A 26,302-nucleotide genomic window follows, 5' to 3' on the forward strand; every position below is an offset into this window, starting at 1 on the left:
ATTACTAAATTGGCCTCTTATAAGTTAGGTAAGTCTATATCTGGCAAGGATACAGCTTGTCATATTTTATTTTTGTATCGCTTGGACTCCTGGCTGATGCATGTGAATCTGAAAGCGAGTCCTTTGGAGAGAGCTTGTTGGGAGCTATTGCGGCTAGAAATCCCTTCTGGCATGCACCAGGTCAACATTTCCTAAGTATGTTCTGTGCAGAACGGGGTTCTCTGATGTGGTGCAGACTTCTGACCTTTCAAACAAGTCATTGCTTCTACAGGTTTTCAGGCTCCAGATGGCAATAAAACCCGGGGTAAAATTCTAGCTCCGGAGTTTAATGGCGCCGTTTCATTTCTCCATGGTGCCTATGAAAGCAGTTAGAAAAAGCCCACAGCATCTCGGATCTCCGGAGCTTGCGGCCCTTCCTCTTGTGCAGCATCATCCTGTGGCACTGACCTGGTATGTCAGCCCTGCCTGCCATGCGGCCGTGCCTGGGGTGGGTGCTCCTCTTCGGCTGCACGCTGCGGCTGCAACTGCACCTGCTGGAGAGCTGTGGCAGCGTGCATGGGGACGCTGCAGAAACAGGCTGCAAACGCTGCACGATGACCTTACTAATCTACAGTGCTGTGCGTTTTCTGTTAGAAGCAGTGACACCACTTAAGAGGAAAAGAGGAATGTAGAGTGAGATAGAATCCCTCGTACCAGACCAAGGAGATTCAGGTTAGCTGAAAATAGGAAATCCGTGTGTCAGATTAGCCTGAAATGCATTGCGTGGGTTCAGTGGGTCAAAAGGTGTTGCTTATTATATTTGCTTGGGCACGAGGAGCACTTGAGAGACTGTTTCTCATTTACAAGTTTTTGAAAAGTAAAAAGGACAAAATAATAGAGATCTTTCTATAAAATTTTGTGAGAAGAACTCTGATATTTACGAAGAATTCAGCCATTTTAACTCCTCTTCACCGGTTCTCAACTCCATGGCATTTATTAACAGGGAAAGTGGAGAGGGCTAATTTTACTTTCGGAAGGACTGTCTGTAAACACACCCTAGAGCTACAGCTAATAGCACAGGAGATACAAGTCCTACAAGGAGCGTGGTGTCCTTTCATGTCCCTTCCTTGTGTTGGCAGCAGGTGGGTTCTCTTGCTCACAGTGACTGCAGCAGCACTGGGCTCTGCCCCAGGTGTTTGCAGCCGCAGAGCAGGCAGGCAGGGGAAGTGCAGCCGGACCGGTCAGGTTGGAAAGCACATTTTCTCTCCCTGTTGGCATTTTGACAATCACTTTGCAAAAAAAAAACCTTTGTTTTTTTCTTTTCCTTAAATTTGGGCCTGTACTGGACCTGCTCTTCAGCTGAAACACAGCCCTGTGTGGGAGAGAATAGGTAGGATAGCAGGCTGGATGTTGCAATTAGAATGTAGGTAAATGAGAAAACTCTTGTGCTTCTCTTTTTAGAGGCTGGCAGCTTTGAAAAACTAGCTTTCATGTGAATATCAGAAACTTTATTGCCTTGACTTGGGTGACCTCATCTACTAGAATGAAGTCATTCATTGAGCCAAGAAAGACAAACCTTCGTTCCAGAGAATTAATAAAGTCCATCAAGTGCTCTGCTTACATCTTATCTCCAGCCAGTGAGAGAGCATGCGGTTAAAAACTTGACAGCCACCAGATAGCCTCCTGTTCTTCATGTTATGCTAACATCAAAAAGGAGCAAAGAGGCTTCCAGAAGCTCAAACTTGCTACTGGATAAGCACAGCTTGACATAATTTCTGACTTGGGGATTACATTGTTTCAAATCAAGGTATTTCTTAGAGAACAAAAACATGGCATTCCAGTGAACTTTAGCTTTTTTTAAAAAAAAAACTATTAACTCTGCCAGATAGGAATGCTGAGCACATAATTGCTCACCCTGCCTTTTCATCCCAAGCTATCGCAGAACCCATAAACATTCCAATTAGGCAGCCAATTAAAATGAGAAAGAGCACTCCTGAATTATACAGCAGTTGGAGGCTGTTCTGCCTTTCTAGTTGTCAGCCAGTGAAAGGTTTTTATTGCATTTGAACTGAAGGAGGTGAAAGAATTAAGTGAAACAGTGATGTTTGAAAGGCCCATGTGAAGGGGCAGAGCAGTGATAATAGTTCTCAGCACTAGTGACAGGGAGCCATTAGTAAGCTATGAAAAGCTTTGTTATGCTAAGAGGTGGACATTATAAAAGGTAGAAGAAAGCATTTACTTATAAATAAAAAAGCCCTTAATTTTGTTATTTTATTACTGTTATGGCAGGGGCTGTATAATTTGAAAATCTGCTTATTTCAGGAGATGTGCCAGGAGAGGTTATTTTTCAGTTAAGCTAATGCTGGCCATGCTGCTCCCAGTGTCTGGTGAGGGATTTTTTCCCGAGTAAATTATTTTCTGACATAACAGCATCCATTAAGATATCAGACAGTGATGGTGTGGCTATTTTAGGACACAGAGAACCAAGGCAAAAGAAGGCAAGGGGAAAAGCTGAGTGTTGTGGATTCTGGATTGACTGTTGCTTTGCAGAGATGAGTTAAAGCTTAAAGCTTTCCCTTTCTTTTTCTTCAGATGGAAGGATGGGCTCTCGCCATCTTATCGTGCACCATAAAAGCCACCCTTGCTGTGCTTTTTTATGCCCTTGGTTACACTGTTCTTGACCTTTGAATGGTGGCTAAAGCAGTTCATCCATCCTGAATGGGCTGGTGTGAATTCATTGCAGACTCTAAACCTGAGCTGCCTACACGTGTAGTGTACGTACTGCCTCGTGGCCCTCTTGGAACAGAGGCAGCTGTATGTGCTCACGTGGATGCACTGAAGGTTGTGCTGGTAGCTTTCCTGAAGGAGCACATAAAGCAGGACTCGTTCTGAGCATTACATGTCCTAAGGCTGATGTAGCCAACTGTTTTCTCACCTTGTACACCCCATCAGAACAGTGTCCATAGAAGATGGAAGATGTCGATGGTGTCTGTGGTGCAGAAGGTCAGGATAGGTCTAGCAGTCACTTATGGCATGTACATCTGCATCTGCAAATGGCATTTGGTGTTCATATTGAAACATGGCAGCATTCATTCCCCCTTCTTTTCTTTCGCCAAGTCACCGTAAGAAAAAGTGCGTGTGGCTGGGACAGCACTTGGGGTTTGCAGAAGTTGTACCTGCTGTGATGTGAGGGAGATCAACAGCTTGTGCCATTAGTGAACATAAAGCTGGGCCAGTTTTGGGCTGTTTCTGAAAGCCAACTGTAGCCCTGGGTCTCATGTCATTTACTTCTGGAGACAAATTTCCAGTTGGACTCATAACTCTTGCAGGCAATAGAAATGCCTCCCTTGGCTCCAGCAAGCAGTGAATACATAGAACAGGTGGCCACCCCTGCACACTGCACACGCTTGGAGCAGGGAGAATCTCCAGCCAGAGTACCCCAAGTGCTCGCAGTTACTTAGAGAAGGCCACAGTAGGAGCTCCCAGATGTGTCCTTCTGCTTGGAGATGCTGGCAGCTGGGAAACTATGCTGTTTGATTCTGGATGTAAATAAACCCGATCCAAGAAAAACACTCAGTGCTTTCTTGCTAGGTGGGGAACACGTAATTAAATTGGTGACTGTTTGTTATATCTGAAGCTGCAGACTACAGGACAAATGCAGTTGAGCCATATCACTGCATAATACACGGAAATTGACTTATAACATTGACATGAACCTCTGGCGTGTTGTTAAACAGTATTCGTGCTGCATTCAGCTACTCCTGCTAGCCAGGGATGGGAGGGACAGGAATTCTGCCAGGCAAACTGGCTTAATTGGTAACTTGGAATAATGTTGGGAATTAAAAAAAAAAGTCACCGTACAGTAATTGAGCCAAAGATGGGAAGAATTCAGTAAGACTGCTTGGAGATGCCCGTGTCAGTGTTCATGTTCCTCCGCTTAGCTTCACGTTAGATTCCCTGGCACATCAGGTGGAAATGAAGGAGAACTAATCCGTGTGCTGAAGGATGATTTCACCGAACAATTTGCACCACCTTGAGCATAACCTGGGCCCAGTCTGAGAGCTGGTGACGTTTGCGTATACACGGATTACAGAGACTTTGAAATGTGGGAGGAAATTGTAGTGGGGATTATAAGATTAAATATGCAGGGGAAAAAAAAAAGGATTTAGAAAAACTGGGAAAACAAATGGAGTAGCTAGAAACTCCTGAAGAGTGAGTTTGTCTGGGCAGGTGAACATCAAGTAGAGCTGAAGTCAGGCAGGAGATGATAAGCTGTGTTTGCCATTTCCATTGGGATTGGACTCGGTGATCCCTGGAGGTCCCTTCCATCCCCTCCAGTTCTGTGTGTGATCTGTGTCTGATTTCTGTTCTCCAGCACTGCCCCAGCTAGAAGCAACAGTCATGGCTGTATAAACTGGTGGTGATCTCAAAGGGAAGGGCAGTGTGTTAATTGCAGTGTCCTGTGAGCATGTATTACAGTATCTTTGTGGTTCTTGCATCTCTCTTGCATCTGTGTCCTAACAGAAACTGTGCTGTGCAGGGCTGGAATAAAGCATTCACCATAAGGCACTGGCCCAGCTGTACCTGAGCACTGAATGTTACCTGTGCAAAAATCAGTGCTTTTGAACTTAAATTGGCTGATCAGCTTGTGATTTATATCTGTTTCTTTAAAACTGGAGATATAGCAAAAAGTGTTGCTATGATGTGGCTACGCTGCTTACACGTGGTCTTTAAACAGAGAAGTATGTGAAGTTGCATTTTTCTGACTTTTAGACAAAATGTACTTAATATACAAATGTACTTAAGCAGTTAATTGCATCCGTTTCAATTTGCTTTTTCATTTTTCTATGACAGGAGAAAACAGTTCTTAATGGTAGGAAACATGAGAATTTGTTGTTATTTTAACTATTTAGTCTTGCTTGCTTCTTAATCCTGTAAATTTACTGCAGAGATAATGGGAAGAAGGGATGACATCATGCATATCCAGCTGCCTTTTTAAGTGCCAGGGCCAGAGGAACCACTTATAGTAATTAGGAAATCCTTAAACAAGTGTTTGTGAAGTATTGGCTAACCCTCACTGTTTGCTATTTTTTCTGGCACCACACTAGAAAGGTTTGACCTTGAATAATTATCTACTCACTGACTTTCTGTCCTTTCCAGTTAGTGGAGCGCACAGGCTACTGGTTGATTGCTTTATTGTGATGTGATATTTTCTGTACTTTAAAATATAAATAAAATAGAAGGCAGCAATCCTCCTTCTTGAAGGAAGAAGGTCACTGTGCTGAGTAGGCCCCTGGGAGTATTTCTGAAGGGTCAAAGATAAATTGAGCACTATTTGATTAGCCTTCTATAAAGTACAGAAATGCTGTAAATTACCAATCTTTTCACACACCGTTCCTCAAAACTTCTTCTGCTTGTTTTCAGTCTTTCTATCAGTAATCATTCATGAAAATTCCTACCGCATAGTTAGGTATATTTTTACCTTAATTATCATCATCCACTTTTTAAGGCTTTCAGTTCTCTACCTAGGCAAAATTGAGCAGCTCAAAGGCAATTATGAGCTTTTTCTTGACTATTCTGCTCAACTGATTTCAAATACGTTCTAAAAAACAGAGAGTGAAGTGTTAAATACGGTATCTTTTATCTGATCCAGTCAAGTTTCAAACTCGTCATTTACACATTTTAAATTCATCTCCTTATTCAGCCTGCGTAGCATTCAGACTTTGGACCAGTGAGTGCAGAAAACCTTGCTCACCGGTGCAGTGAGCCACTGCACCAATTGGCCAAAGTCATTCTTCTCGGAATTATATTAACTCATAAAAGAACGCTATTTTATCATATTTTTGTGTGATGCAAAAGTACATTTGAACTCAAAAACAGGAAAATTTAAAACCAAAACAAAAAGAACCCAGATGCAAATACCAACACACGAGTATTTCTTTCCAGTGAATTGCATTTGTATTCTCACTTCACTGTATGCTAATGGTTAGGCTCAAATCTATGCTGATATTTTCACAGAAAAGAATAAATTATTATTTTTTGAGAAGTCTTAACTTCAAAATAAACCTCTGCTTTCTTTCTGACTTTTTAAATTGCCATTCTACCTCACGTACTACCAAATTAATTCATACGGTTGTCATTTTTTTAATTTTATTTTTAAAAAATCTTTTAGCCGAATTAAACTGTGTCATACTTGGTATTTTTAAAGGTCTTTCATCTACTCTATTATATCCAAGAAGCAGCACCGCTGTCAAAAAAATCAACCAATTAAGAATGCAGTGCTGAGACATCACCTTGGAGGCAGTGTCTTTTAGGAGCAGTCCTGCCAGTAGAAGGGTCAAGGAACACGACACCGGCTGCTGTCTACATGCTGGTACGATCTCACAGCTGTGCACACTTTTGATTTCTATTCCATTTCCCGTGCAGTAACTGTGGCGTTTACAAACATCAGTAAGCTTCAAACTCAAGATTTTCCATTTCTGAATTGCAAGTTCCTATTCCCGGTGCTGAAGCTAAGTTTGTGAGACACGGTTGTAAGTTTTGTATACACAATTATATATGACAGGCATGTATTATTGAGGAAATGAGGTGGCATATATACTGTGAGGTTCCTAAAGAGTCTTACAGTAAGTTCTGAAGAACTACTGCTACGTTTCCTCATCTAATCTGATTACTCAGTCCAGTGGAAGGTGAGCTTGAATCGTTCTGAATTATACTTTGTCAAATCTTGAGACTGACGAAGTGAATCTGACTTACATATGAGAAATGGATAAACCTATTCTTTATTACTAATGGCAGTCTTTCTCCAGAGATGATTGTAAATTCCACTTACTTGGTCTTAGAACACTTGCGGCACAGCTGAAAATAATTATTATAACACTAAACTGTTTAAAATAGAACCCGTTCTGTCTTGGAAAAAAAAAAAAAAACTTGCCTCATCAAAGAACAAGAAAAACAGGCTTTGACCAAAGCTTACTGAAAGGAAGTCTTTGTAGTGTGACCTGAAACTTGCTAAACTTGGGGCATAGCCCCGCGTGGCGTGGGGACCCACCGGTCCTGCTGCCTGGGGCACAAAGAAATTTCTCCAGCATGCGCTGCAAATGTAGGTTTCCACAACCTTAGCCTGTCCTTGGAAGTGAAATTTGTGTAATGGTACGGTCTCCGTGCTGCTGGATTTTTTGGGACTTTTGTGTGTGAGTTTCAGTTTTGAAAATAAACCCTGCAGTGGATGGCATCTGCTTTTCCTGCTGTTTCTGCTTAAATGGAGTGTGATGTATTAGAGACTTGATTTTTATAATGATGTAATTTGAGGCTTTATTTTTTGCAGGAGAGCAACTGTAGCAAACTGTATCCAGCCTTGGGTTTTACAAACAGTATAACGCCCATGAACAAAACCGCTCTTCCGGCTCTTAATAGCTTAATTACAAAATAACATTATTTAAATTAAAAAACGAAGTCAATCTATTTCTGAGCTTAAAATTACTATTTCATAATGTATATCACAATGCATAGCAGCTTGGGACAGGAAATGACTAATGCTTTATCCAATTTAGTTTATATCGGTAGAAGCTTAACCTTGATGCCTTGGCTGTGTTTCAGCTAGAGTAAACACCCTTATGTATATAAAATTGCTGTGAGATGTTCAGCACCACGAGTGTTAAACACCACAAGCTGTTGTTTTTATCTCATCCCAAGGGTTGCCTTCAGCACACACCCAGTGGCTCCATGGGACGATGACTCACGGCTGTGCTGGACCACTGCCCACCCGATGGAGGCAACATGCTGCTTGGTACCCCTCTCCAGAAACAGCTATGGCCCTTATCCTGTGGATCTGCTGCTTTTGTGAGGGAGAACAGCTTCCTTAGCCCTCACCCTATCTTCAGGTGACCTTTCATGGGTGTTGGGAGGTGGGGCTCTGTGCACTGCAGGATGAATGCCTCCTTCCCTCTCAGAGAGGGAGAGTTCGTGGTACCCTTCCCAGCTGCCTGAGAGCAGAGAAAAGAAAAAATTGCTGTTTGGACAATTTTTTGATGCGGATTCAGGAGTCTGACTCAACACTGGAAAGGATTGACTGTTTGCCAGAATGCTAATGTAAGTAATTGGAAAAGCTCCTAAGTGGCTTTAAAGTACAAATGTTTTTAACTGCTCGTTGTAAGGATGTCATGTACCAAAAGCCCCTGCGCCCTGCCATGTGTTGCACACCCGTGAGATGCTCTGCTCTGTGCCAGGTGCACTGGCTGTCCAAAAGCTGCATGCCTCCGCAGCCTCACTTCCCCACTTTCTGGTCTGTCCTCCTTCATACCACCACATCTTTCACGGATCATCCCCCTTCTTCGTTTTCTTCCTGTGCTAATCTTCCATAATCCCAGCAGAAATTGCTGGTTCCATTGCATTTTCACAGAGAAGGCACATATCATCTTTTAATAACTAACCCCAAATCATCTGAAGCTAGGGCGCAGGGGGTGACCCGGCTGAGGCTCTTATCCTTTCCCTGTGCTGGCTGTGCTGTTGGTGAAAAGTGCATCCCTACAGGGTCTGCTGCTCTGCGGGCCTCTGCAAGACCACTGTGGCAAGGGCAAGAGGTGGAGCTGCTTCTGGCCTTGGTGTTTAGTTTTACAACCTGTAAGATGAGAGGTTTTCCACTTTAAAGGGATATCTGGGTCTTATTTTCTTTTCTACTGGTATACAATTGGGTATTAGGAAGCAAGTGGCTCTTGGTAGCTCCTCTGCTCTTTGCCCTGAGCCCACGAGCCAGGCCCAGCCATGGGCCGTCGTCCCTCGGCAGGTGCTGCACACAAGGCATCCCTGCCTTTTATTTGTATTCCCAACCCAAAAGCATTTTACATCTCCAAAAATCTTCATAAATTTCCATAAAATGCACCAGACAAACCATGTTAGAATGTTCCTTGAGAATTATTACATCTTGCATTTGGTTTATCCTTTAAAAAAGACTGTTCCTGCATGTATGTGTGGTGTCGTTGATACAATTTACATCGCATCCCTCATATTAATACTCTGATCAATCATTGCTGACAATACAGTGTCTTTGTGTGAGGGGCTGTAGGACAAATGTTTTAGCTTGTGAGAAGAAAATTGTTAGCATTTGAATAGAGAACAGTGCGGGGGAAGGATTAATAGCCTACTTTGATGGATTAGAATGTAGGGAAATTGCTCAATATTAATATGAAAATGTTTGTGAATTGGCTGTGTGGTGCTGTCAATGGAAAATGAAGGCCAGTGATTATGTCTCCAAGGCCTTATCAGTTCAGACTTGACTCTCACCAAAGACTTTCACACAAAAGACTGATGAGAGCACTAGAAAATAGCTGAATAAGAGCCGCTACAATGAGCGAGCCATTCAGCCACCAGTGTCACAGTGTCAGGTTTTGTGCCCTTTATGTAATATTGTACATCTTTATATTAACATATCTGAATATGGATTTGTAATAAAAGAGGTAAATGAAACTACCTGCTAGACATTTTTATTTCTTATAATTTCTGCTTATCTCTGAAATACGACTGGAAAATGAACTAGGGTTAGTCTTAATAAACAATCGTGCCTACCAGTGAGATTTCTTTGTGAGCAGTAGAGTGAGGATTTAGAGAGTATGGCTCTGTATCTGTTCATGTAAGAAAGGACTGTTTGATGGTCCTGAGAGATGGTGCACGAAAACTTTATTTCTGCTAGCTACCAAACTGATTAGGCAGACCTTCTTCTATGTCCTTTTCTCTTAGTAAGGTTTTAAATAGACCTCAAATGTGGAAGTGTGCCTTGTTATAAATGTATTGTAACATAATTGGTGCAGTTCAAGTAACCATAGATATTAAATTATACATTCTCTTTTTGTTTTAAATTTTCTGCATCTTTTGTCTACCTGAAGGCTGAAGTGAAGTTGTGCATTACTTGACTGTTGGTACATCTCTTGTTGTGCTGGACCTCTCTAAAACTCAGCAGTAGCTGTTAGTGAATGCTTGGAGTGACTTACAGCTTGTAAAAGCTTAATGTTGCCATAAAATGGATGCACAATGTACCTTCCAATACCAGGACTGATATCTACTGCATTCAAATAAGAGTTCATAAATGAAAGAAATGGTTTTCCTCTGCTGGTTTTGGTTATGGCTGTTCCCTTCCTGTATCTGCTTTCTTGTGACACAGTTCCCATCACCTGAACTGCTGCTGGACATCAGCCTCTGGATTGTGACTTAGGAAGCTCAAGTAGGTGTTTCTGGAGTGCTTGCTGCGCTCACTCACATCCTTCATGCCAGCTGGTGCAGTGGTAAATGCCTTACTAATTACCAGGATAAGCTCTGGGAGCTTGGTTGTTTCAGTGATGAAATGGCCATCGCGCTGTCAGGTCACACCCGCAGACTGGGAGCCTTGGCTGACAGATGGCATCCTCTGAGTGCCTGCACCGCTGGTTTGTCTGGGCTCATTTCATTTGGTGCAGTGGCCTCGATTCAATTTCGCGTTGCATCACGTGTCCCTCAGTTATTTGGACCGGTTTTGCTTCACCTTTATAGTTCAAATGTCTTGTTTCGCTGTGAGGTGTGACACATCCCAAGCGGTCTGTTCCAGAGGTAACAGGGTTCAGAGCCTCCCGTAGCATTATACTGCAGTGACACACTTCTCCTACCTATCTTGTTACTTGTCCTGGTGGAAAAATGCAAAGAAATGTGGTGAATGTCTAACAATTCAGAACAGATAATTGTAAAGTTTTTACGCATTTAAAAAGAAATCATCTCAGTATTTTGATTTAAACACTGCTTGACTTCTTTGTCTTAAGAGTAGCAACAGTTGCTTGAAGGTTGAGCTTGGTATTCTGTCAAAGAAAATAGCATGTGTGCATTTATATAGGAGAAAAGCTTATGGTGTAAAAGCTTGTCTTAACTATGTCTTTTGCAAGATCCTAATGATAAATACACAACTTTTGAAGCCTTGGGTTTTGTATGTAATTAGTACTCCAGTTTCCTTTCCTTACTTGTAAATCATGCTCTGGTGCAAAGGCACTGTTTGGCACTTGGCTACTCGTAATGTACTCTAGTTAGTACTGGATCAATAAATCTTTTATAGCTGGTGCCAAGTCCCTTCAGCAGCTGAAAAGGGAATTTTGTGCACCGTTCAGTAAACCTAAAATAGTGGGCTGGTGTGTTAAATATAGTTGTGTGTTCAATGGAGAAAGTATTTAGCATTAGTTGTTCAGGGATGTATTCTGTTTTTCAGATGTTAGCAGCTGTTCAGTGAGTGTTAAAATGTTTCTGAAAATGGAAGAACCATAGTGTTTGCAAATGTAATTTTTACTCAACTCTGTGAAGGGTCCCGGATGATACAGAAAGCTCACTTGCCCAAAATGTGAGAGCTTGCTTTGGGCTATTCCTACATTACATATGGGAAATAAAGTGTGATGTATCTTAGCTGATTCTATTTAATGAGATTATCATATTTAGCAAAAATATGCAAATTGCCTCAGTCATTTCATGACATAGTCTGCTGTAAACAGGACTTAAGAAGAAATAGATAAACTTAGTGGGGATGAGCACCATTCTTACTAAATCTGTAGCTGTCCCAAGCTCAAAGCTGTGCCAGCGTTGTTGTTTTTTAATAAATGCATCCTATTACTGCATGTTTTGGCAACTTTATCTGCAATATTTTTCATAGGCAATTTTTTAATCAGATTTATTGTGCTCAGGTATAATAATTACTTAAGATTTACTTAGAACCTTGTATAAATGGTGTCACCCATTAATTAAATTATTTCACGTACAATTTTTCAGAAGAAATGGCATCCAGTACTTTATTATCATCTTTCATTTCTCCTTTGCTTCCTCAGTAGCAATTAGGAAACGCCTTTTTATATGTGTTTGATACTATGTTTGTAGTGATAAAAATGATTGATGATTTCTTTGAGTAATCGTAGTGTACATAACTAAGAGTGTATCATTGCAGACAGGCAGGAGCAAACATTCATTTCTGCCTGTGGCTGTGGGCAGCTCATGCCAGGCTGGACATAAGCTGGACACCTTATCACCCCTCTAATGGCATGTTATACCTGACCTGCTTCCAGTGAGGAAAGATTCGAGATGAGTAAATAAGTTCTGAGGCAAAGTATGTAAGTTAGAGAGTAGTTCCACACTGATGCTTAGGAGCTGCCTTAAGGTCTCTTTTGTCCTGCCCCCTCCACCTGACACCCCTCTTTGTACCCACATTGAGGTTTTTGAGTTTGGTTCTTCTCAACAAAGCTGAGACCTTCTAGGAACCAAACTGCAGGTGGTTTTCTTCTCCGGGTTTGCTGCCTCTTCCAGTTATGGAGGGAAATGTGGAAGTTGTGAAATGTCAGGGGGGCAAAAGAGGCAGATGCAGGATCCTGCAGGTTAAATTCAGGTCTGGCATGCCACCCAGAGCTCAAAATACAGCTGGGCGCTGCAGAGTGCTCTGGTGGGTCTCTCACCCAGAGGTGCAGATTATCACCCCTTGACCACAGTTCCTCACAGTAGACTAGGAACTATTTTGTGAAGCCCTAGCATTCAATGAATTGTTAGCGTCTCATCTCCAGTAACAAGAATATTTCCAAACTCTTCAGGTACTTGTCTGTGGGCAGACTGAGGATGGAGGATTTCACTCATGCAGCAGAACGAACCCCTGCATGAATTGCAAGGAGCTGAGTATTGCTCCACTAACCCGTGCAGCCTGCAGCACAGCAACAGAAGGGAGGTCCCTCCATTTCTCCGCTCTTGAATATCATGCAACCAGGTGCATAGTTGGTGTGTTTTCCAGCTGGTTTGGTGCACTGTAGCTAAAGCCAGACCTCAGCCCCTTTGTTCCTTCTAGGGAAGAGTGGCAATTCCTAAGATGTTACTCTGTGCTGTACTGAAACATGCAGTGGTTGTGCATTGATTATCTTTTGTAATGGGCGATTTCTGTACTCATAGTAGTGAAGACACCACAGCAGGCATTTGAGTTTTATACCAAAGGACATGTGTAATTTAAAGCAGGGGCAGTACAGAACTTAATCTTGTGCTAAGAATGGTTTTTGTGGTTAGCTCTTTCAATGCTCTGTGTTTTTCCATTTATGGAGTGACTCTTCAAGAGAGAAATGATGACCTTAAAAAAAAATGTAAGGTGATATGTAGATACTGTTTTCCACAGTTAAAGGTCACCTTGACTTTTAATCTCGACTGCCATACTTTCCTTCTCATTAAAATATTTGACAAGAATTCTTTGCATGAATGAACAGCACAGAACACCTTAAGACTACTCAATTTTCACTAAGGATGTTGCATTGTCATAATAAAGAATTGTACTGTCAGCTAAAAATCATTATCTGCTACACGCATTAACAAATAAAACATGTGCTTTTATACAGTTATTTCCTTGAAGAACCAATTTTTTTCTCATAAATGGATTAAGCAGCGGCATTGAATGTTTTCTTAGATTATTTGCTTTTGAATATAAAATGCCTTGCAATGGCACTGAAATAATAGATTTTTTTCCAAACACTTTTATCCCAAACAATTGAATATTTTTCATGATTGACTGTAATGAGTCATTTCCCATTATGCAACACTACCCATATTTTAGTTCATCAGCACTTGAAAAGTAAAATATTTTTCTGAACATCTGCTGATCTGATGTCCTTTGTAGGGGCTGGCCTAAAAATGTGAGACCATTTTAATAAAGAAGCTTTGTTATTCTCTACACCCAGATGTCATTCTGAAATAGAACAAACTCGGGTTTAACTGTCATGAAATCTGACATCATAAATTTTATACCACCGAATAATAAGCCAAAATGGAAATCACTATGCATAATGCAAAAAATCTTGTAACTTGACCTTTACCTAAAAGGAATGATTATGTGTAAGAAGAGTCTTGTGAATTAAGAATGTAATTCTTTTCACCTTCTGTAGCTGGAGGGTTGCTGTAGGCACTGGGTTTTTATTGTTATTTTTATCCCACTTAACTGAGCGCAGCTTCCAGCACTCAACCAAGAGGATGGAGAGGAATGGAGCTGGAGGAAAATAGGTCAGAAAGTGATAGGCCAAGCTGCTTCCCTTGGAAAGCTGTAAGTAGTAACAGGCACACTGGTAAATTTGCTAAATGGTGTATGTTTGTCTTAAGATTAGTAGTACGTTTTGGGAACATAAATAAGTAGCTGACATGGGAACCAAAGACCAAAATCTCGAGTATTCCAAATTGCTGTGGAAAGACCCAGTTAGGAAATTTTTTGGCATCCCTTGACAAACGCTATTGTTTGTGAAGTAAGTGTTGAAGATGCTCTTTGCCAACAAGATTAATTACCAAAAAGTCTTTAGTATTCTAATTAGTTTGTGGTTTAATTGCAATACATTTAGGATGCTGAATGTGACATTATTCAAGGGCAGTACTAGGAATAGATCTCACTCATTTCTACTGAGATCCAGAGGCAGAGTACTGATAACAATTCAATAAATGTTTGAATGTTGGAATCAGTCCATGAGACTCAGGGAAGCTGATCTCTAAGAACATGCAAGAAATTTGTTTGATGTAGTCAGTGGCTTTAGAGCCACTATTACAGGAAGAAGAGAACTTCACAATCAGAAATCAAGAAATCACTTTGCTTTTGTTGCGTGTTCACGTAATGTGTCACTTCTCTTACCCCTTGCTGTGTGTGTCCTTTACTGTGTACATTTCTCCCTAATCTGGAATTAAAAAAAAATGGCACGTTTGTGCCTTGTTGGTTAAATTGAAAGATTAACATTGGAGAAAACAAATAGCCCTTCAAAGTAACAAAATACAGAATATATAGAGGCTGGATGTGGCTCTGGGCAGCCTGATTGTTGGTTGGCGACCCTGCCCATGGCAGGGGTATTGAAACTAGATGATCTTTGAAGTCCTTTTCAACCCAGGCTATTCTGTGATTCTGTGATAATGTCAGGATTGATTCTGATGTAGTGCTGATCATGTTCATAAACTTTGCACACATGGACGCATCTTTGTGTAATTGACTCCTTGAGAGTTTCCTGAGGGTAATCCTTCATTTCGAGCCAATAGAGCTTTGCTGCTTGTTAAATTAGAAACATATCACAGCATTACTGTTCTGTTGAATATTTTTCGCATTTAGTGCATAAAACAAAGAAAGAAGAATATGAAATGTGAAGGGCTCAGTTTCTATTGACACAGAGAGAAGTCAAATCTAAACCAGTTTTTCAAGAAAATCACCAGAGGATTTTGAATATGAATTATACCCACAACAAGTACCTGCTGCCTACTCAGAGCTAGTTAGCGTTTTGTGTCGGTTAGAGGTATGTAAGGACAGCTTTGTACCAAAAGCACTCTGTTGCATTTCTGTTTTCAGAAGCTTCTGAATAGTTTCTGATTTAATAATACCCCAGGTTCACATGTGGGAAAAGATTATGCTTTAAAATCTGCAGCCCTTAGTGTAAATGGTCTTTGTGAGTCTGTTAACTAGAAGTTGAGAGTGTCTGTCAAACAGCAGTATTTATCTGTGGGTTTTTTCCAGGAAAGTGCTTATGCATAGACGTTATGCATAAAGTGCAGGCCTGTTAGCATCTGCTTAGGTGCTTAAATGGCACCTGTGTTTCTGTGCCTTTTGAATCAAATCTTTCACTCTGCTTCTATAGTGTGAACAGTTAGCCACTGTTGTTTCAGTAGTTGCAGGTTGCAGTGCATTACTGTTAGCATTTGAGTGGAACAGGTAAACCTGCTCATTCAGGACAGTGATTCTTGAGCTGCCACATGTGGCATGTGTACTAAATGAAGTGCAGTACATCTTTGTCCTGTCAGGTGCTTTCCTTCAGAAACATGTCACTGGATCAAAGGCAAGTATGAGCCCTCAAGAAGGTTTTTTCCTCCAACAGAACACTGTCTCACATTCAGGAGCGCTGTAAGTTAAGTGATGATGACAGAGTTTAGCAGTTCATACCCCTCGAGCAACCTTGTGTATAAAGACAAGCTTTGGGACCTTGCCTACTGTATGTACCTGATCTTATCCCTGTCAGATATCTTCTGTTAAGAGTATCTGCAATTGGCCATGCCTGGTTGCCATTAAGCAAAGCTAAACAAGGAGATGATACTTTTTCTATCTGTTTAAGAAGATTTAAACCTTCTTGCTGCTGAGGAAGCTTACTGAGGCAAAAATGGATTTTTTGAGAGAGGTAAAGCAAATGAACAGCTTTGCACATCTTAGCAGCCACCACTGTTGCGATTATTGTGGTTATTCTTTTTGTTTGTTTCTTGTTTATTTTTGATATATATTTATGTCACAAGTGAGTATCTTCGATGATTTACTTGTCCACAGGGGCAGCGTACTGCTTTCATCTTCACCTGCCAGTTTGTCAAGATCATCCCAAAATTAATTAATGCAAGTTGGTGTTACCACCATCTTGAACAATACTAATGAGTTTTCCATTACCAAGATTACTACCAAAATATTACTGGTGACTGTTTCCTACATCACAAGACACTCTGAAGAGAGAGAGAGAGGTATTCATCGCCATGGAAACATGAGTTTCATTTTATGTAGTTTTGAGTTTATTACTAAACCAGCCTCAGTCACGGCTGGTGGTTCTGTTGTGCTGCTTGCTCTTTTAGCTGAAGGAATTCTGGAGGAAATCATGGCTGGTTTTAAATCCTGATCCAAATACGACACTCGGCTCTTTTGAATATTATTCCAGTATCTAGAAGCAGCATGCTACTTCTTGAGCTCTCTCCTTTCTGAGGCAGCTTGTTACATGAGAGGACCCATGTATGGCTGATTTACTTCTTGAGCACTTTGTTGGTTGCATTCCCAGTTGGATATGTGAAAGTGAAAATATGGACCTTAACCAGCAAAAAAAAAAAAAAAAGATAATTTTTGCATAATTTGTGAAGCTGAAGCATTGATGTGTGTCTTAATAGATGGATGAGAATTTATGTGCACAGCCCTGCTACACGAATAGCCATTGGTAATATTGCAACGAACCACTTTAAGACAGTTTTATCAAAATTACAATGGAGTTAAAGTTGTAATTCATGGATAACATGGGCTGGTTTGATCACAGCCATTAGAGGAATAGCCAAAGTCAGATTCTGCTTCTGTTTTGGTTGGGGTTTTTTATGTGCATTTGGTTTATTTGCTGGAAATTATCACTTACAGCAAGTGTAACCTGTTACATGAGGAACACCTCAAATAACAGGAAGCTGCACTGGAAAGGAGTGGATGGGGGTGTCTGTTGGTCTTCAAGAAATTTTAAGCAGTGGGAAAATAACATGCCAAAGTTGGTATATTTGAATTTGAATTTTACAGTGAAAATTATGGGATTTCTTTTTTTTTTTTAGCTGTAAAGCCATCTTTCTTCATGGTTTACAGTGATGAAATATGAAGAAACAGAAAAGTTAGGTATTGGACTTGGTGTTGACAGTCAGTCTCGGCAAATGTTTTTAAAATATTCAGATGTTTTTTTTAAAACGATCCCTTACTATAATTCCTTGAAGCTGAAGGAAAGATTTCCATGCAGCCACAGCCCCTTGATGGTTACACAGCTCGCTCAGTGCTGACATCAGATGAATTCAGAACAGGAACCTTAAAGGTGAAAGCCTTCATGCTCTTCTCCCTAATCTTTTAATCCATTCATATTCTTTGACTCCCAGGATTAGACCTTCCTTATTAAATCCACCTGGGCATGGTAGATTGCTTTCCTCCACAGAAGGAAGGAGAAGAGCTATTTATGAAAGTAAAGGTGAAGAACACTGGTAAAAGAAAATGAGCTCTGTATGTGAAACTATATCGAAGTTTCACTGATGACCTGGGGCTTCCATTCTGGAGGCTTTGTGGGGTTACATCAACTTGAAAGTTTTATTTTCATTTTCAAATATTTTGTTTTTGTTCATTCTGACTCTGGATGTGAGCACCAAGGTCCCTAACAAGGTGAATAGTCATTTCTCCCTTTGGGATTTTTACTGTCTTGGGACTCCAGGATTATTTCAGGAGAAAATTTAATTTCAGCAACAATTAATGGCTGTCGAGAGAGGGGCCCACCAAGTGGGGCCTATCCTTCATCAGGTAGAGTTGTCCTTGATTACCGACTGTCTTGACTTAGTGTGACTAACCAGCTGGAAAAAGATTTGTGCAAGCTGTAGATTTGGAAAAATTCATCAAGTCAGTACTGTTGTCTTTGGGAGGAACTCAAGTGACTTTTTCCCTGGAATGTAGCACTTGAATAATGGTGTTGCACAAGGGTAGATCTTACATAGAAATATAAGTCTGTTAATTTTTCACTTATCTGAGATCATTTAGTCGATAATAAACAGATTGTGGCAGACGCATGACTGCCTGTAAATGCTCCCCATTCTGTTTGCAATAACACTACGTTATGTAGCATTTTTTTGTGTATATTTTCTCTGCTGAGATGCTGAGGTCATGGCGAAAGGTAAAGCTGGTAGGTTTTTGAGTGACTGCCTTTAAATATTCTCTATAAGGATCAAAGGAAATGTTATGCACTATGTTTAAATGCTCTTACTTCTCCCCTTGGAAACTGTCCGACATTCTCCAGCTTCTGCTCACTTCATAGAACTGCTTTCTCTCCAGCAGAGTAAGGACAAGAGCAAGGTGCCTCCTTACCAGATGCCTTTTCAGAATGGTATAGTATTCCCTCATCTTCCTTGGAGTGAGCTGTCCGAGATCTCCCCTTGTGACTGAGTGATCCCATAGATCTCCACAATAATTTAATGGCAGTCGGGATCCCATTCTGTGTATCTGCCGTCTCTTCAGCACTCCAGGTTCTACAGCCACGGCAGTGCTTGTTGTTTCTTGTGGTAGAAAATCCATTCTTCCTCTTTGCTATGGAGTGCATCTGGATTGTGTGTGGTACTGACAGCATCAACTAATGATACTTAGGCTGCTGGAGGCAGCAGCATTGCCAGCAGAATTAAACAACGGTTTGGGGTACAGCTGTTCTGTACAGGCAGATGTCTTACTCCGGGAAAGTGTGGCCTCGTACACGTGGAGTATAATTACAGGCAGATAAATGAGAACCCATCCAGTTTCATGTGTTGTTCTTAGAGGATAAGAAGCATGCAATTTTCTATCAGTGTATTTATGATGAATGCTAGAAATAGGTAGTAAGTAAAAGCTTGAACAGACAATGATATGGATCTTATAATTACTTGATGTCAGAACACTGCTTGTCTCACGCATCTGTAAAACGACGCAAAAGATTTCTAGGAAATGAAAAACATATAAATAAATAAGAATTAAGCATGCAGCTGCCACTGCAAACAGGGAAAGCAAATCTACATTAGAAAAGGCTTTTCTGCTTGTTTAGACAACACCGTTTAACCCTGAACAAATATTTAGATACATTATTTTCGGTGGTACTTTTTTCTTAATGAATGGGGCTGTTTACATCTCTCTATGTCTGAAGCTCAGGATCCCTGTCCCATGAAAACTTCCCCTCTCGGTGAGGGTGAGGTGCTGCTTTCCCAGACACCAGTGGTGCGGCAGTGTTTTCTGTTGGAAGGCCCTTTCTTGAGACTTCCCCGTGCAAATTTGAATATAGCCTCCTCTGTAAAACACAGTGCCAATAAATCCAACCCGTGTTTTGTTTGATAAACAGGAGGCATAACACCACGCTTGGCCGCTGCTCTGCACTGCACTTCTCCTACCCTCACCCCTCCCTTTTGCAACTGTCGGGTTACATTTAAATGCCAAAAAAACAGAATTAGTTTTGCACATCAACACTGACTTACAAGGCTATTTGAAGTTAAAGCTCTTTGCCAGTTTCCATTTTCTTCACAGTGTTCCCTTCCGCTTCTGGTTTGAAGAAGAAGAAAAAAAAAGTTATTTAACAAAACTTGATCTGTTTGAAACTGAAAAGTCCAAGCTGTCCTTCCTGTGCTACCACAGACAGAATGAGAAATGAAGGCTGAAGGGCTAGGCTGATTTCAGGAAAAAATGCCCAAAAAGGTCAGGAAGAAATGGGAGCCTTTTCATTTCGTGCTCCCCGGGTGATATTCAATAACTCTTTTGGTCTTTATACTGTAGGACATAGGCTCATTTGCTCAATTTGGGGTGACAGCAGCATGTTTTGTCAGAACATAGCTGGAGTTTTAAATGAGGACGGCATTCTGAGGCAGTAGGAAACATCCTTTATCTTAGCAACAGGAGGGCATGGAAATGCAAGTTTTTTTGGCAGCAGCAGTATAAATCTAGTGTTTTTGAGGGGCTGACCTGGACCGTGTGGCAGGAATGCTCAGCTTTCCTTTGACGGTGTGATTTCCTGCTTCACGTTTGAGAACTTGTCTGGACTGGATACTGAAGAAAGCCTACATCAATTACTTGAAAGGAAATCGGCCCTGTCTCTGAATGCTTGGCAGCAGGAATATTCATTGTTCAGGGGTTTATAAATATATATATATATATATGTACACATGCACGCAAATGTGGGAAAAAAAAGCCCCAGAACTCTTCAATGTCAAGTTTCAGTTGTTTCTGCAATGCCCCTTGCTGCTCATTCTTAAAGTTCTCTGACTGCTACCCTGGTGTGTGACTCTTGCAGGGCACTTAGCTGTTGTTTAAAAACATGCATAAATTCCTGGTCTTCAACATAAAGTATGGGCTCTTCTTCTGGAAGGCCTCTTTTCAGTTGTTGGTTTTTTTATGCTTTTTTTTTTTTAAATGTTTAGTTTTTTTTAAAGCTTTTGGCAAGTCAGAAGTAAATAAAAAGAAGTCTGTTCTCAACCGAGAGTGTTTTAATTTATATTTTTCCCAGTTCACTGGGGTCAAGTATATTCTCATTTATTTCTTCGTGATTTTTTTTTTTCCCCATCTTTCAGATATCTGCCATGAATGTAAGCGTCTTCAAATAGTTTAGAAAATATAAAAATGATGGTGTTGTATCTTTCTGGAAAGCTGCTGCTGTGTAGTAACCCTTAAGCAGCTGTTACATCTTTTGTGTCAATAATCCTTAAATTAAAGAGTCATTAAGCACTCAGCTCCATGATAGATCGTAGTGGCTCAGTGTAAACCTATTGTGTAAATCCGTAGTGAGAGGCCTTTGTTTGTGTAAAGCATGATTTTGAGCCGGAGGACTCTGTACGTATGGTGTCTGACGCCTCTGAGTGACTCACTAGAAGTTACATAAAAAGCAATTGTTTGAGGTATTTTATTTCTAATTCAGGAAAAAAAAGAAGAAACTTTTTGTGGTTCTCTTAAACTTTTGAATTGTAGTATTACAACTTTTTTGTTTTAATAGCACAGAGGGGCGTTCAGCCTGGTTGAAATACTTAGCTGATTGTACTGCAGTGTAAACTGGATATCGTTCATCATAAAAAGAAATAATGGGACTGAAGTCACCCTTGGAGGAGGGAAGAGTGGAGTAGGCAGTGCTACTATGGAAGTTCTGCTGGAAAATGTCACCGTTGTCAGTGATGGGCCCGTCAACAGGCTCTGGTGACACGTCCCCTTCCTTCGCGCTGCCTGCCTGCTCCAAGCACAGGACAGGGCCCCATGTCAGGGCAGGTTGGGTGCCCCACAAGACCTGCACAGTGCAGCCCCAGCAGCCCATCCCATGCTTAGCCCTGACCGCCCCACGGAGCGGCTGCCTTTCTGCCGGCTCCCTCCCGCTCCATCCTCTTGCGTGTATTTCAGTGCTGTCCCAGATCATCTGTGCCTTGGAGAGAGATTAATTTCCAGTGTAACACCCACAGAGAAATTCATGTCCAAAGTATGTTCTTCTGATGCCAAAAGAAGAACAATAAATGACTGGGAAGAAGTGAAAATATGTTTCCAGACTAGACAAAACCCACCTCCTCTCCTCCCTTGAGCAAAACCACATTGCCATCGCTCTGCTCGGTTCCTGCAGGTTTTAGGGAGGGAAAATGTTCAGCAGAAGGTTGAGCAGAAGCATGGAAGCATGGAGGGTGTCTCCTCACCTGCCTTTCTGCTAGGCCTTTGGGTTCTTGGCTTCCTTTCTTGGTATTCCTTGAGATGGATACCAAGAAGCCCATCTTCCTGCACTCATAGGCTACTATTTTTGAGTCTTTTTGTTCTTTTAGTGCAAAAGGGAAACTCATTTGTTTTTTCTGTTTTACAGGAAGGTGTTTTTTTTTGCCCCAGTATCCACAGAAACGTTGCTCTAGACCAGCATCTGCTTTAAGTTAGGTTTTGACCTAGTGAAAAAAAAAAAGCCTTCATTCATTACATGGACAAATTGCTGATATCCAAATATTTTATTTGATTAATTGGCTGAAAGTAAACTTTTTCTTGAAAATGCTGCAGTTCTTCTTTAAAATGAACACTACGAAGTGCAAGTGGACTTGAGTTATCAGAGTGTGGTTTAGGCAAACGAAGTTTCCATACTTCTTATTGATATCTTTGTCACGTGTAGAAAATAGTTTAGAGACGCTCTGTAACCGTAGCTCATATTTCTGTGCATTTTATTTCGTGCAAAATCTCTAAAGCAACCACTTCTCTTGCTCCCTGAAACACTCACCATTAGACTCTTGAGTTCCACTTTGCTTTTCCACCGGAGCGGCTGCGACTCTTTGAAAAGCACGAAATCTCTACATTATAGAATTGGAGTATTCCACTTTCAGCCCCCTCCTTCCCCCTCCCTTGCCGGGAAACTCTCTGAATACACAAAATTAGAAAAACATACACAGAATAGTTGTTTAAAATTCACAGCTGTCAACATCAAGTGTTTTGTGTACCAGAAGGAATGTAAGAAACATTGAGTTAACAAAATAGCTGCAGATGGATTGGCTCTCTGTGACTTCTCCCTGGTCATTGTCTGCAGTCTGTTTTTCAGGGATTCATTTGCATCGAAGTACAAAGGTCCTCTGTTGGAGCCCCTGCTCAGCATCTCCCTGGGTTCTGCCTTTAAAGGGGCCTTCCTTGCCACGCTCTCCACGATCCCTTTGCGCCTCCCTTTAGGAACCAGCAGAAGTGTGCATTTCACCTAACGTGCAGCCGAAACAGGGCTCTGTTTAGAATAAACTGGTGGGAGCTGCAGAAATGGGGCTCTTCCCATAAGGAGTCATTCAAAGAAAAGCTATATTTGGGCAACAGTGGCTGTTTGTAAGGATAAAGTTATTAGGGCGTGTTCGGATTGCCAGCTTTTTATTTATGCCATATGACGTGTCAGAAATGGCATCGGCGAGCAGCAAGTATTGGAATATGTAATTTCATATGCTAATTATAGCCTGAGTTTTCCCACCAACTCAGAGGAAATGCATTATTTATTGTGTATTCTGCTTCAGAAGTAACAAAGCACCTTTAAAAACAAACAGCTGCATAAATCTGACTGCAAATGTCTCTGAGAATCTGATCTCTTGTAGCTAAACTGTTAGTAGAAGCATCAACTATATTTTGTCATAAATATTATGCTCTAATAATAATTAATTATGGTTCATTTTTGTTCTTCCTGCCTGTTTCAATTGTATTCTTTGGCTTGTGTAGCAAGGGTGGTTCTGCAGGGGGTAAATCCAGGAGCTGGAATTACCTTGTGCAAACCCTAGGCAGGGTAGAAATCAGTGGAGAAATTTCACTCCGCTTTTTGCTTTGTTTTAAGGAGGCTCCAGCTTACACTGCAGTACCCAAAGGTTTGTCAGCAGTTCCATGAGGCTGTTTGCAGGGATTTACACCTTGTTGTAGGCTGGAACTTGGCAAGCAGGACTGCCTGCCTGAAGGGATTTACTGTTTAACATGTCTGAATATTAACATGATTAAGCAAAAATTGGATGAGTTTATTAACCATAACTTGATTAAAGGATGATTAGTCATTTTTATGGTTGAGAATAACAGCCTTCTGCATTTGGTGCAACAGAAGAGTTTTTGCTGCTCGGCTTTGTTTGTTTAGTGCATGTTCAGTTTCTAGCAGTGCATCCCACATGCAGTGAGCAAAGCGTGAGCCCAGATGAAAATCTGGCACAAATTCATCGTGCATGTTTCACCCCACCCAGATGAAACCAAATATTTGCCATCTTTTTAATCAGTACAATTTGCCTAATGTAGATAATTTTATTATTTTTTTTAAATGGAAGATGTTTGCATGAACTTCTAGATGTTTATGCAAATATGTGTGAATGTCCATGGTGGTAAGTATTAAAATGGCAGCCTTGCAGCTCGCTTGAAAAGCAGCACGGGCTGCTGGACTGAGGTCTGCATGGGAACGGTTAGCACAGGCTGCTCCTAGCTATCATGTGTCCCTGCAGCTCCTTGCACTGCTGGCTAATAGGCAGGAAATTAGTAGAGCTCTCACCTAAGAATTGTTTTAGTTGATGAAAAGATTCGTTCTGTGTTATTCACATTTTGTTTTACTGAGGCAAAAGATACTCAAGGACTCCATGGCTCCTGGCTTCGCTGAAGTCAATGGATATTTTGCCTTGAGGTTGGACGCCAAATGTGTGTTGGGAGATGGAGATTAATAACAATTTCTAAAGCCATATCGCACACGCACACGCAAAGAGTAAATACAAAACTTGGAAGGCGTCTATTCCTTAAAATATGAAGTAAAACATTGCAGCTAAAGCCTAGCGAGACCATTATTACAGTGGTAAAAAACAGCCTGATTTAAAATCCTAATTTCAAGAAACAAACAATGAAGTAATTTAATAAAAGTAACTGCTGAAAAAGACCCAGTATTGATAAATTTTTATCATCACATGTGCCATTGAATTTTAATTAGAATTTAGTTATCTTACATAGTAATTATCCAAATGAGAATTCTGCACAAACTGCTCTGGAAGAGAAGTGCTCATATATGCTAATGACTGCTATGTGTGATTAAGCATTGAGGAAATAAACTCCAAAGGTATGCTAATAAATGGCAAAATTTGCTATGTAGGATTAATATCTGACAGAGGAGTAGGAAGATATTTCAGAGAATACATGCACTGTGTAGACCACACGTTGTGTTTCAGAACTTTGGGCTCTGTCTTGCAAATGCCTTCACTGCTGTCATGTTCTTCGTGTGAGCAAAGCCATTGAAAGAATGGGACAACCTATAGGAGCACGTTATAGGCTTGGAAAGCTGAGCTCTGAAGAAATCACTTGACCTTTGCAAATGAGATTTTGTCTCCCCCTCTCCTCCCCCCAAATATTATATGTAGTACTTACAGTGATGTTATATATAGTTCAACCCAAAAGATCTGGGACCTCATTCCTGAATCTTTGGTTATGTTTCAGATGGATTCTAAGAAATGTAGAGTTAAAACTAATTTATTCACCTCCTGGCTTATTGTTATTGGTGGTACTGTCAGATCTCGATTAATTAAACAGTGATTATTTAGCCGTGTCAGACCAGAGCTACCATCAGATCTCATCTCTCCATTCTTTTTAGTTTTCCTTGTTTGCTGCAGTCTTTCAGTAGGTAAATCTGATAAGAGAATAGTTGTCCCCACAAACATCTGCATATTGCAGTGCAGCTCTATCAGATATTTCCTTCAGCACTGGTGAAGTGAGATGAAAGGACTGTTTTCTGATGTATGTTGGACAAGAAAACTTAATTTGTGCATGGCCCTTGTTTTGGCTAGGCTTCAGAAGGTGTCTCGTGTGATGTCACCTGTAAATAGCAGAGAACTTTGACATCAGCTCTGTGTGAGGCTATTTAAATAAGAGCCTCATTTATAGAATCCTGCTGCCTGTAAAATGGCTCTAATGGTGTTATCCCCACGCCTGAGGGGAAAGCTAAATAATGAAACCCCAACGAGTCTCTAACTGGGAAGAAGGAGCACAGGAGGAAGGAGAAGAGAAGGGAAAGCCAACTCTGGCACTATAACCTTATGCCACATTCTGATTTAATAGGAGTCAGTAGTTAGAAAAGCAGCATCAAGCCGGAGTTCATGAAATAAGGTGCATGAAACTGCTAAAGAAATGTTGCTGCTTCCATCTAATCGTGTGATTCTTTGCTGCCAAACATCCTCAGTGTTCTGCAGTCAATTGAAATGTTTGATCTTGCTTTGTTAATTGTTTGTAATGAGATTTCTGTGGACTCCAAATGTCCACAGAGAGCACTTTATGCAATGCTGAAACCCTGTGTAATGCTTGCATCTCTGGTGGCTGTGTCTGTCCTTGTTGTGTGCATGTGCACTGTGTCATTAGGGTCATGTGATGCGATTTCAGAAAACGTTATCCTCTATTTTGGTTTTCTTACAAATCTGGAGAATGAAAAATGCCTTATTATACGTTTGCTCTGAGTATCCCAGGCTGCGGTTGTGAGTTTGGCCTCTGAACAGACACATAGGAGGTGACTCGGGGATGATTTTAAGTGAAATCCATCTTGATTTGATTGAGTGAAATAGCATAATGAAATATTGTTATTTCTGCCGCAGGTGGTATCTGAATATCAGT

At 40.9% G+C, this 26,302-nt stretch overlaps 1 protein-coding gene across 8 annotated transcripts in view; it reads left to right on the forward strand.

Annotated features, from left to right (window-relative positions):
- LOC146543469 (uncharacterized) overlaps positions 1 to 26,302 on the forward strand; it is a 208,635-nt gene that overhangs the window by 62,916 nt on the left and 119,417 nt on the right. For all 8 annotated transcript variants that reach the window (XM_085235332.1, XM_085235335.1, XM_085235337.1 and 5 more), the window contains exons 2-3: positions 6,188 to 6,352; positions 7,675 to 8,070. The gene's annotated coding sequence lies outside the window, so the exon portion shown is untranslated. The remainder of the gene's footprint in view (positions 1 to 6,187; positions 6,353 to 7,674; positions 8,071 to 26,302) is intronic.

The sequence above is a fragment of the Meleagris gallopavo genome, chromosome 13 (assembly GCF_905368555.1).
Source record: "Meleagris gallopavo chromosome 13, MGAL_WU_HG_1.1, whole genome shotgun sequence".
Taxonomy (NCBI): Eukaryota; Metazoa; Chordata; class Aves; order Galliformes; family Phasianidae; genus Meleagris; species Meleagris gallopavo.